The following is a 9,093-nucleotide window of genomic DNA, read 5'->3' as shown; positions in this document are numbered from 1 at the left end:
CTACTTCTCAAAAACATGAAAGTCAAGGCTCAAACAGAAGACTTAATAATTTCTATTCTATTTAAGAGGGTGGATTTGGGAGAGGTCAAGGGCCCATCTCACTTTAACACAAGTTACCTTTCTTTCTTGCTACCAGTCTGAGGGTCTGGTGACAGGAGACGTGGGATAGTTTTAGAAGAGACTGATCCTGTTCTATATTAAAGAAAATAAACACCTGAATGGAGTACTACTCCCAAATTAAGGGCACATTCTGGAATCTGGTGGAGGCAAAGGGCAGAAATGGTACCTTGCAAGGGGAAGGAAAAGAAGGAAGAATCACTGCAAGTGGATGAAGGAAAGCCTGTATTTAGCATCTGCCACATTTTTGCATTCTTTAAATGATACCTTTGTCCATGTCACTCATCTTTGTGGCAAGAAAGCCATCTACTGTGTGACTGGAGGAATGAAGGTGAAGGCTGACACCTTGTATGCTGCCATACTCACTGTCCAGAATGTGGCCCAGAGGTTCAAGGAGCTGGGCATCACTACCCTATATATTAAACACTGAGCCACAGATGGAAACAGGACCAAGACACCCAGATCTGGGGTTCAGTCAACTCTCAGAACCCTTGCTCACTTGGATATAAAGAGTGAATGGATTGATGCTGTCACCCCTATCCCTTCCTTCAGCACTTTCAGGAAAGGAGGTCACGGTGGTCACCATCTCTGAATAGGACTTTTAAAATGATTTTCTGTCAGTAAATTGCCTTTGTATAAAAAAAGAAGAGGGGCACATTGCCATTTTCATTGTAATAGAATAAGGATAGTGAAATTTGGCAAACAATCCATATTCTTTGACTAAATCGTTTCTGAAAAGAATTTGCCATTTAAAGCTTTAAAGGTAAAATACAGTTTCCTGAGAATTTTTCTTCATTTGTAAAGTAATGATTGTCATGTTTCTCAGACAAATCTTTTGAGTATCTTTTGAAATTTTACGAAGCATTGCTTAAGTAGTTTGTCCTTGTTTATCTCATTCTCCAAAGCAGGACACTGAGGACAGTTTAGAGAAAAAAGAAAAATAAAAGGTAACTATATATCTTATGTTCTATTAAATCACTAGGTCATTTGTTTTTGGCAACAGTAACACCATCTGGTCAGTTAGCAACGGACTTAATAAATATGCTATGCGACATTAGCTGCCCAGACACATTTGCTCAAGGGACTAATGCTGAGAGTTTGAGAACCTTTGTAGTACTCATTAATGTACATTTGATGGAGGCACGCCCACTGAATTCACTGTGCCCACAGGGGATTTACACATCTTTGAGTGCAGGGGCTGTCATCAGGGAATTACAGTCTTGTCCTATTGCTCAACATTTGCTCCAGTTTATGGTCATTCACCAGCTTCCTTTGCTTTTAAAGAGTGTGAGCCATTTTGATTAAGCATGCAGGTCTCTGCTTCAGAGAGATCTCTGCATTCCCTTGTTAGGAAAAGCACAATTCTGAGGATTGTCATTCCTCATTTATCAAAAAAATGAGATTCTGACCAGTCCAAACACAGCAGTCCTTGCAGTAAGGGTATGGTTGTGACTTGTATCACAATAAAAATAGCATTGAATGTACTTGCAGGCAAGAATTTCTAGCAAAGGCTTGATACTTTATAATTGTAAATTTCCCTTTCTTAATTTGTCTGTGAGTTTTACCAACAGAAATTTTATCTTTTCCTTTTCTTTTTAAAAATATTTTTCGGTTTTTTTTATTAGGATATATTCATTATGGGGGGGATTCATCACTATGAATTAGACTTATAGCGCACATTATTTACATTGCCCCCATCATCTCTCCCCCTCAGCCTCTCCCCACCCCACTTAAAGCAATTCCAAGAGGTTTCTTAGTTCTGTTTCATATGAAGTCCATCTACCATATACCGTCACCTTAATCTCCTTCCTTCACCCTCTCCCCTTCCATTAGTCCCTCCCCCAACAAGGGTACCTATTTTACAGTCCTGTTTTTCATTATTAATATTTCATTTTCTTACAGATGTGATTTTGACAAATATGAAGATTCTTGAAGACAGGTTTAAAATTTGTTAAGGCAGAGCTGTTTCAACATATTAGCCAGAATTCATCAGCCCTTACAGGAATTTTTTCTTCTTGAAGAGGAAATCTCACCTGTTTTGGTCACTTACTCTGGAAGCAAATTTTCTCCTTTGTAAACGAATGGTCTGGGGTAGTTCCAGGGTTTAATATTCCCTGCCTCTTCTTTTCTGTGTAGCTAGTTTTTCACTCAAGCTTCAATATGCTACCCACAGTCAGCCCTTCACATTGACCTTCCCTAATTTCTCCAGAGGGTTGGTTGCTTTCTCCAAATTCCAGAGCTTCACTAACAGAGTTCACTCTATTATAATGTTGACACAATATATTGCCATTATCTCTTTATGAGTTTATTTTTTTCAATAAAAGTGAACCTAAATGTCAAGGACTATGTTTTATTTTTTTCCACCTTTCTATGCAACTTGCATAATGGCAAGTGCTTTTCAAATTTTTTTTTACATGAAAATAAAAGTCCTTTGGTGCAAAAGACTGGCAGAAAATTTGCTTTATAATGCAGAAATTTTTTCTTATTACTTCTCAATTGTTTCTTCATATATAACCAAGTGTAATTCCCTTTATTTGACTCAAGTATCACTTAAACTTTTTCTATATGCATTGATATTTTGTTGTTTTGTTTTTGTAGCTGTTATTTTCTTTTTGTGGTTGAACTCAGGGCTTCATTCTTGCTAGGCAGGCACTCTACTGCTGAGCCATGCTTCCAGCCCTTTTTGGTATGGTTATTTTGGAGATAGGGTCTCACTTTTTGCCCAGGGAAGCCTGGACCACTATCCTATTTTATGCTTCCCAATGTTCCTGGGATTATAGCTATACACCACCATGTCCAGCTTTTTTCAGGTGAGACAGGTCTTGCAAACATTTTTGCTGGGGCTGGCCTCAAACCACAATCCTCTCAATCTCAGCCTCTCAAGTACCTATTATTACAGACACAAGCCACTGGCACTTAATTTGTTGTTTTCTTAATTAAATACCATTAGATGACAGCAAAATTGCCCCTAATAACAAAGTGAGTAATTAGTGTGATGTTTGGTCTAACTGACACCCTATCTTTAATTTTGTTGCTAATTGACCAGGTAGTTATCCTGATTCTCTGTCAGAAAATCCATCAAGATGAGGATACTGGGATCCAAGATGGCAACTGGGACACAGCTGCAGACCTCCTGAGCTCTGTGAACCAGGGACTTTGCTGAGATGCTGGAGACATACTTGGCTGAGGTAAAGCATGAGGAAGAGCTGAAACATCAGCACTCTGAGTCCCTAGTTCATGGAAGGCTTTTCCACACCATAATATACTAAAAAAGTAGCCAGTGCTGCATGCCAAGTCCTACCCCATAGGCCCAAGGAGCTGCTGCTCAGGCCTGCACAATCTCTGCCAGGACCATGCCCCTAAGGCCTACTAAGCCAGCAATCCACAGACACACACAATCTCTACTCTGCCAGGCCCACAATCCAAGGGCCCGCTGGTTTGCCTCAATGAGAGGCCTCTGCCTGTAGGCCCATGGGACCCCACACACCTGCCAACCACCACAGGAGGGTGCCAAGCCTGCCTGACAGACACACACAGACAGGTCTGGATGCTAAAGGAGTAACATCAGAACAACTAACACTGCAATTCTACTGTTCCAGAATTGGTGATTTTTTTTTCTTTTCCTATTTTCTTTTTCCCCTTCTTTAAGGGTTTTGCTGCCTGGTTTACTATTTGATCACCCACCATCTCTCTCATGTTTTTCCTTCCTCTCTTCTCTCTTCCTTTTATCTTTCCATCTCTTTCTCTTTTTTATCCTTCTCTCTTGGTTTTGTTAGTATTAATAGTGTAACCCAGCTAATACTAAATTACACATAATCCAGGGATAGAACTGGTACCTAGTAGAAATATGGGAAGAAGAAAAAGGGATGGAAGCCATTCTTCCCCAAAAAATAAAATAGTACAGGATTTAGAACAAAATGAAGAAAACTGATACCCAGACCCAGACTCCAACAAAACAAAGATGAACTATACCAAGGAACCCAATAAAGACCACAAGAACATCCTGAAAGAAGAAATCCTACAAGTAATTAATGAGAATTTCATAGAGAAGTTACTAGACATGGTCAACCAAAATGTACAGGAGGCACTCAAGAAATTCCAAGACAACAAAATTAAAGATTATGAGAAAACACAGAAACAAATAAATGAAATCATAGGAACCCTGAATAAATACCAAACTGAAACTGAGATCACCATAAACAGAGAGATAAACGAATTAAAGGCAAAAATTGACAATATTAAAGAGGAAGTAAGTCACAATATGGAAAACCTCAGTAAAAAGAATGAAACAGAAATACAAAAGAAAATGGAAGGCCATTCCAGCAGAATAGAACAAACAGAAGACAGAATCTCAGAACTTGAAGACGAAATGGCAATTAGAAAAACTGAAAAACTATTAGTTACACAACTCAAGACCTGTGAAAAGAAAATGCAAGAACTCACTGACTCCATCAAAAGACCAAACCTGAGAATCATGGGCATTGAAGAAGGAGAAGAGGTGCAAGCAAAAGGAATATTAATATATTCAACAAAATAATAACAGAAAATTTCCCAGATCTAGAGAAAACTATGCCCATTCAGGTATAGGAAGCCTCCAGAACACCAAAAAGACCTGACCAAAATATAACTAAATCATGACATATTATCATTAAAACAACCACAAAGAGAATAGAAAAAGAATATAGAAGGCTGTCAGAGAGAAAACCCAAATAACATAAAAAGGTAAACCCATCAAAATCACAGAAGACTTCTCAACAGAAACATTAAAAGCAAGAAGAGCATGGAGTGAGGTCTTCCAAGCACTGAATGAAAATAACTTCAATCCTAGGATACTCTATCCAGCAAAACTATCATTCAAAATAGATGGAACAATAGAAGTCTTCCATGATAAGCAGAAACTAAAACAATATATGACCACCAAGCCACTACTACAAAAGATTCTCCAAGGAATTCTGCACACAGAAAATGAAAGCAAACAAAACCATGAAAGGGCAGGCAATACCAAACCACAGGAGAAGAAAAGGCAAGAAAGTAGAGAGTAACATTGATTCAGCTGTACACAATCAAACCCTTAAACAACAGAAACAACTAAATGACAGGGATCACCACATATCTATCAATACTAACACTGAATGCTAATGAACTAAATTCCCCAATCAAAAGACACTGATTGGCAAACTGGATTAAAAAGGAAGATCCAACAATCTGCTGCCTACAGGAGACCCACCTCCTCAACAGAAATAAGCACTGGTTGAGAGTGAAAGGCTGGAAGAAGATTTACCAAGCCAATGGTCCCCGAAAACAGGCAGTAGTAGCAATACTTATCTCAGACAAAGTAGACTTCAACTACATTGATCAAACTAGATAAAGAAGGACACTCCATACTAATAAAAGGGGAAATATACCAAAAGGAAATAACATTTATCAACCTATATGCACCCAACATCAATGCACCCAATTTCATCAAACATACTCTGAAGGACATAAAAGCATATGTAGACTCCAGCACAGTGATAGTGGGAGACCTTAATACTCTTCTATCACCAATAGATAGGTCATCCAAACAAATAATCAATAAAGAAATCCTAGAACTAAATCACACCATAGATCAAATGGACCTAACTGATGTCTACAGAATATTTCATCCAACTTCTGCACAATATACATTCTTCTCAGCCACACATGGAATCTTTTCCAAAATTGATCATATCTTAGGGCACAAAGTAAGCCTAGGCAAATATAAGAAAATAGAAATAATCCCATGCATTCTATCTGACAGCAATGCATTAAAACTAGAACTCAACAACAAAAGCAACAGTAAAAAACATGCAAACAATTGGAAGCTGAACAACAGACTGCTCAATGTTGAATGGGTCATTGATGAAATAAAAGAGGAAACTAAAAGTTTCCTGGAAATTAATGAACATGAAAACATGACCTACCAGAACATATGGGACACAGCAAAGGCAGTCCTGAGAGGAAAGTTTATAGCTATGAATGAATATATTAAAAGGACAGAAAGATCTCAAATCAATGACCTAATACTGCAGCTCAAACTCCTAGAAAAACAAGAACAAGCAAATCCCAAAACAAGCAGAAGGAAAGAAATAATTAAGATAAGGGCTGAAATCAATGAAATAGAAACCAAAAAAAATCATAGAAAGAATCAATGAAACAAAAAGCTGGTTCTTTGAAAAAATAAATAAAACTGATAGATCCCTGGCAAACCTGACACCCAAATCAGTAAAGTCAGAAATGCAAAAGGGGAGATAACAACAAACACCACAGAAATCCAGGAAATCATCAGAGACTACTTTGAGAGCCTAAACTCTAATAAATTTGAAAATCTTGAGAAATGGACAGATGTTTAGAAACTTACAACCACCTAGAACTGAACCAAGAGGATATTAATCATCTGAATAGATCTATAAAACAAAAAGAAATTGAAACAGCTGTCAAGAGCCTCCCAAAAAAGAAAAGTCCAGAACCTGCTGGATTCACTGCTGAATTCTATCAGATGTTTAAAGAAGAACTAATACCAACTCTCCCTAAACTATTCCATGAAATAGAAAGGGAAGGAACACTGCCTAACTCGTTTTATGAAGCCAATAATACTTTCATCCCAAAACCAGACAAAGATACTTCCAAAAGGGAGAACTACAGGTCAATTTCCTTAATGAATATAGATGTAAAAATCCTTAATAAAATATGGCAAACTGAATCCAACAACACATCAGAATGATCATAAACCATGACCGAGTTGGCTTCATCCCAGGGATGCAGGGATGGTTCAACATACACAAATCTATAAATGTAATACAGCGCATCAATAGAAGCAAAGACAAAAAGCACTTGATGATCTCAACAGGTGCAGAAAAAACATTTGACAAGATCCAACACTACTTCATGATAAAAGCTCTAAGAAAACTAGGAACAGAAGGAATGTACCCCAACATTGTAAAGGCTATATAAGACAAACCTACAGTCAACATCATACTTAACAGTGAAAAACTGAAACCATTCCCTCTAAAATCAGGAATGAGACAAGGGTGCCCACTATCCCCACTCCTATTCAACATAGTCCTGGAATTTCTAGACAGAACAATTAGGCAAGAAGAGGAAGGAATACAAATAGGTAAAGAAACTGTTAAAATATCCTTATTTGCAGATGATGTGATCCTATACCTTAAAGACCCAAAAAATGCTACCCAAAACCTCTTAGACACCATAAACAGCTACATTAAGGTGGCAGGATACAAAATCAACTTACAAAAATCATAAGCTTTTTTTATACAGCAAATGAACAAACAGAGAAGTAATATATGGAAACAATTCCATTCACAACAGCCTCAAAAAAATCAAATAACTGGGAGTAAATTTAACAGAGGATGTGAATGAACTCTACAAGGAGAATTACAAACTCCTGAAGAAAGAGATTGAGGAAGACTACAGAGGATGGAAAGATCTCCAGTGCTCATGGATCAGTAGAATCAACATAGTAAACATGGCTATACTATCGAAAGCAATCTACATGTTTAATGAAATTCCCATCAAAATCCCAATGACTTTCATCACAGAGATTGAAAAAATCTACCCTAAAGTTCATTTGGAAACACAAGAGACTGTGAATAGCCAAGGCAATACTCAGCAAAAAGAGTAATGCTGGAGGTATCACAATACCTTATTTCAAACTATATTACAAAGCAATAACAATAAAAACAGTGTGGTACTGGCACAAAACAGACATGAAGGCCAGTGGAACAGAATAGAGGATCCAGATATGAATCCACACAACTATACCCACCTCATTTTTGACAAAGGTGTCAAAAATATATGATGGAGAAAAGACAGCCTCTTCAATAAATGTTGTTGGGAAAAGTGGTTAAGTGTCTGCAAGAAACTGAAACTAGATCCATGTCTATCACCCTGTACTAGTATCAACTCAAAATGGATCAAGGACCTAAATATCAGACCTGAAACTCTGAAGTTACTACAGGAAGGAGCAGGAAACACTCTGGAACAAATAGGTATAGGCAAAGACTTCCTCAATAGAACCCCAGCAGCCCAGCAACTAAGAGAAAGGATGAATAAATGGGATGTCATAAAATTAAAAAACTTCTGCACAACAAATGAAATGGTCTCTAAATTGAGGAGACCACCCACAGAGTGGGAGAAAATATTTGCCAGCTATACATCAGACAAGGGACTGATAACCAGAATATACAGGGAACTTAAGAAACTAAACTCTCCTAAAATCAATGAACCAATTAAGAAACAGGCAAGTGAACTAAACAGAAATTTCTCAAAAGAAGAAATTCAAATGGCCAAAAAACACATGAAAAAATGCTCACCATCTTTGGCTGTAAAGGAAAGGCAAATTAAAACCTCACTAAGATTCCACCTCACCCCCGTTAGAATAGCCATCATTAAAAACACCACCAACATCAGGTATTGGCGAGGATGTGGGGAAAAAGGAACCACAGTCCACTGCTGGTGGGAATGCAAGCTGGTGCAACCATTCTGGAAAAAAATTTGGAGACTTCTTAAAAATCTAAACATAGACCTGCCATAGGATTCAGCAATCCCACTCCTGGGGATATACCCAAAGGAATGCAACACACATTACTCCAGAGGCACCTGCATATCCATGTTTATTACAGCACTGTTCACAATAGCCAAGTTATGGAAACAACCAAGATGCCCCACTATTGATGAATGGATCAAGAATGGTACTTGTACACATGGAATTTTACTCAGCCATGAAGAAGAATAAAATCTTATCATTTGCAGGTAAATGGATGGAACTGGAGAACATCATTCTGAGCAAGGTCAGCCTGGCTCAGAAGACCAAAAATTGTATGTTCTCCCTCATATGTGGACTTTAGATCTAGGGCAAATGCAGCATTGTGGTTGGACTTGGATCACATGATAAGGGGAAAGCACATACAGGAGATATAGGAATAGGTAAAAACCCAA

The 9,093-nt window shown here is 37.9% G+C and overlaps 1 pseudogene; it reads left to right on the top strand.

Moving 5' to 3' along the window:
* Positions 1-279: 279 nt before the first annotated feature.
* LOC109676649 (small ribosomal subunit protein uS11-like) lies at positions 280-709 on the top strand (annotated as a pseudogene).
* Positions 710-9,093: the final 8,384 nt, after the last annotated feature.

Source organism: Castor canadensis, chromosome 7, assembly GCF_047511655.1.
Source record: "Castor canadensis chromosome 7, mCasCan1.hap1v2, whole genome shotgun sequence".
In the NCBI taxonomy this organism is placed as follows: Eukaryota; Metazoa; Chordata; class Mammalia; order Rodentia; family Castoridae; genus Castor; species Castor canadensis.
This window is presented reverse-complemented; position numbering and strand designations above follow the sequence as displayed.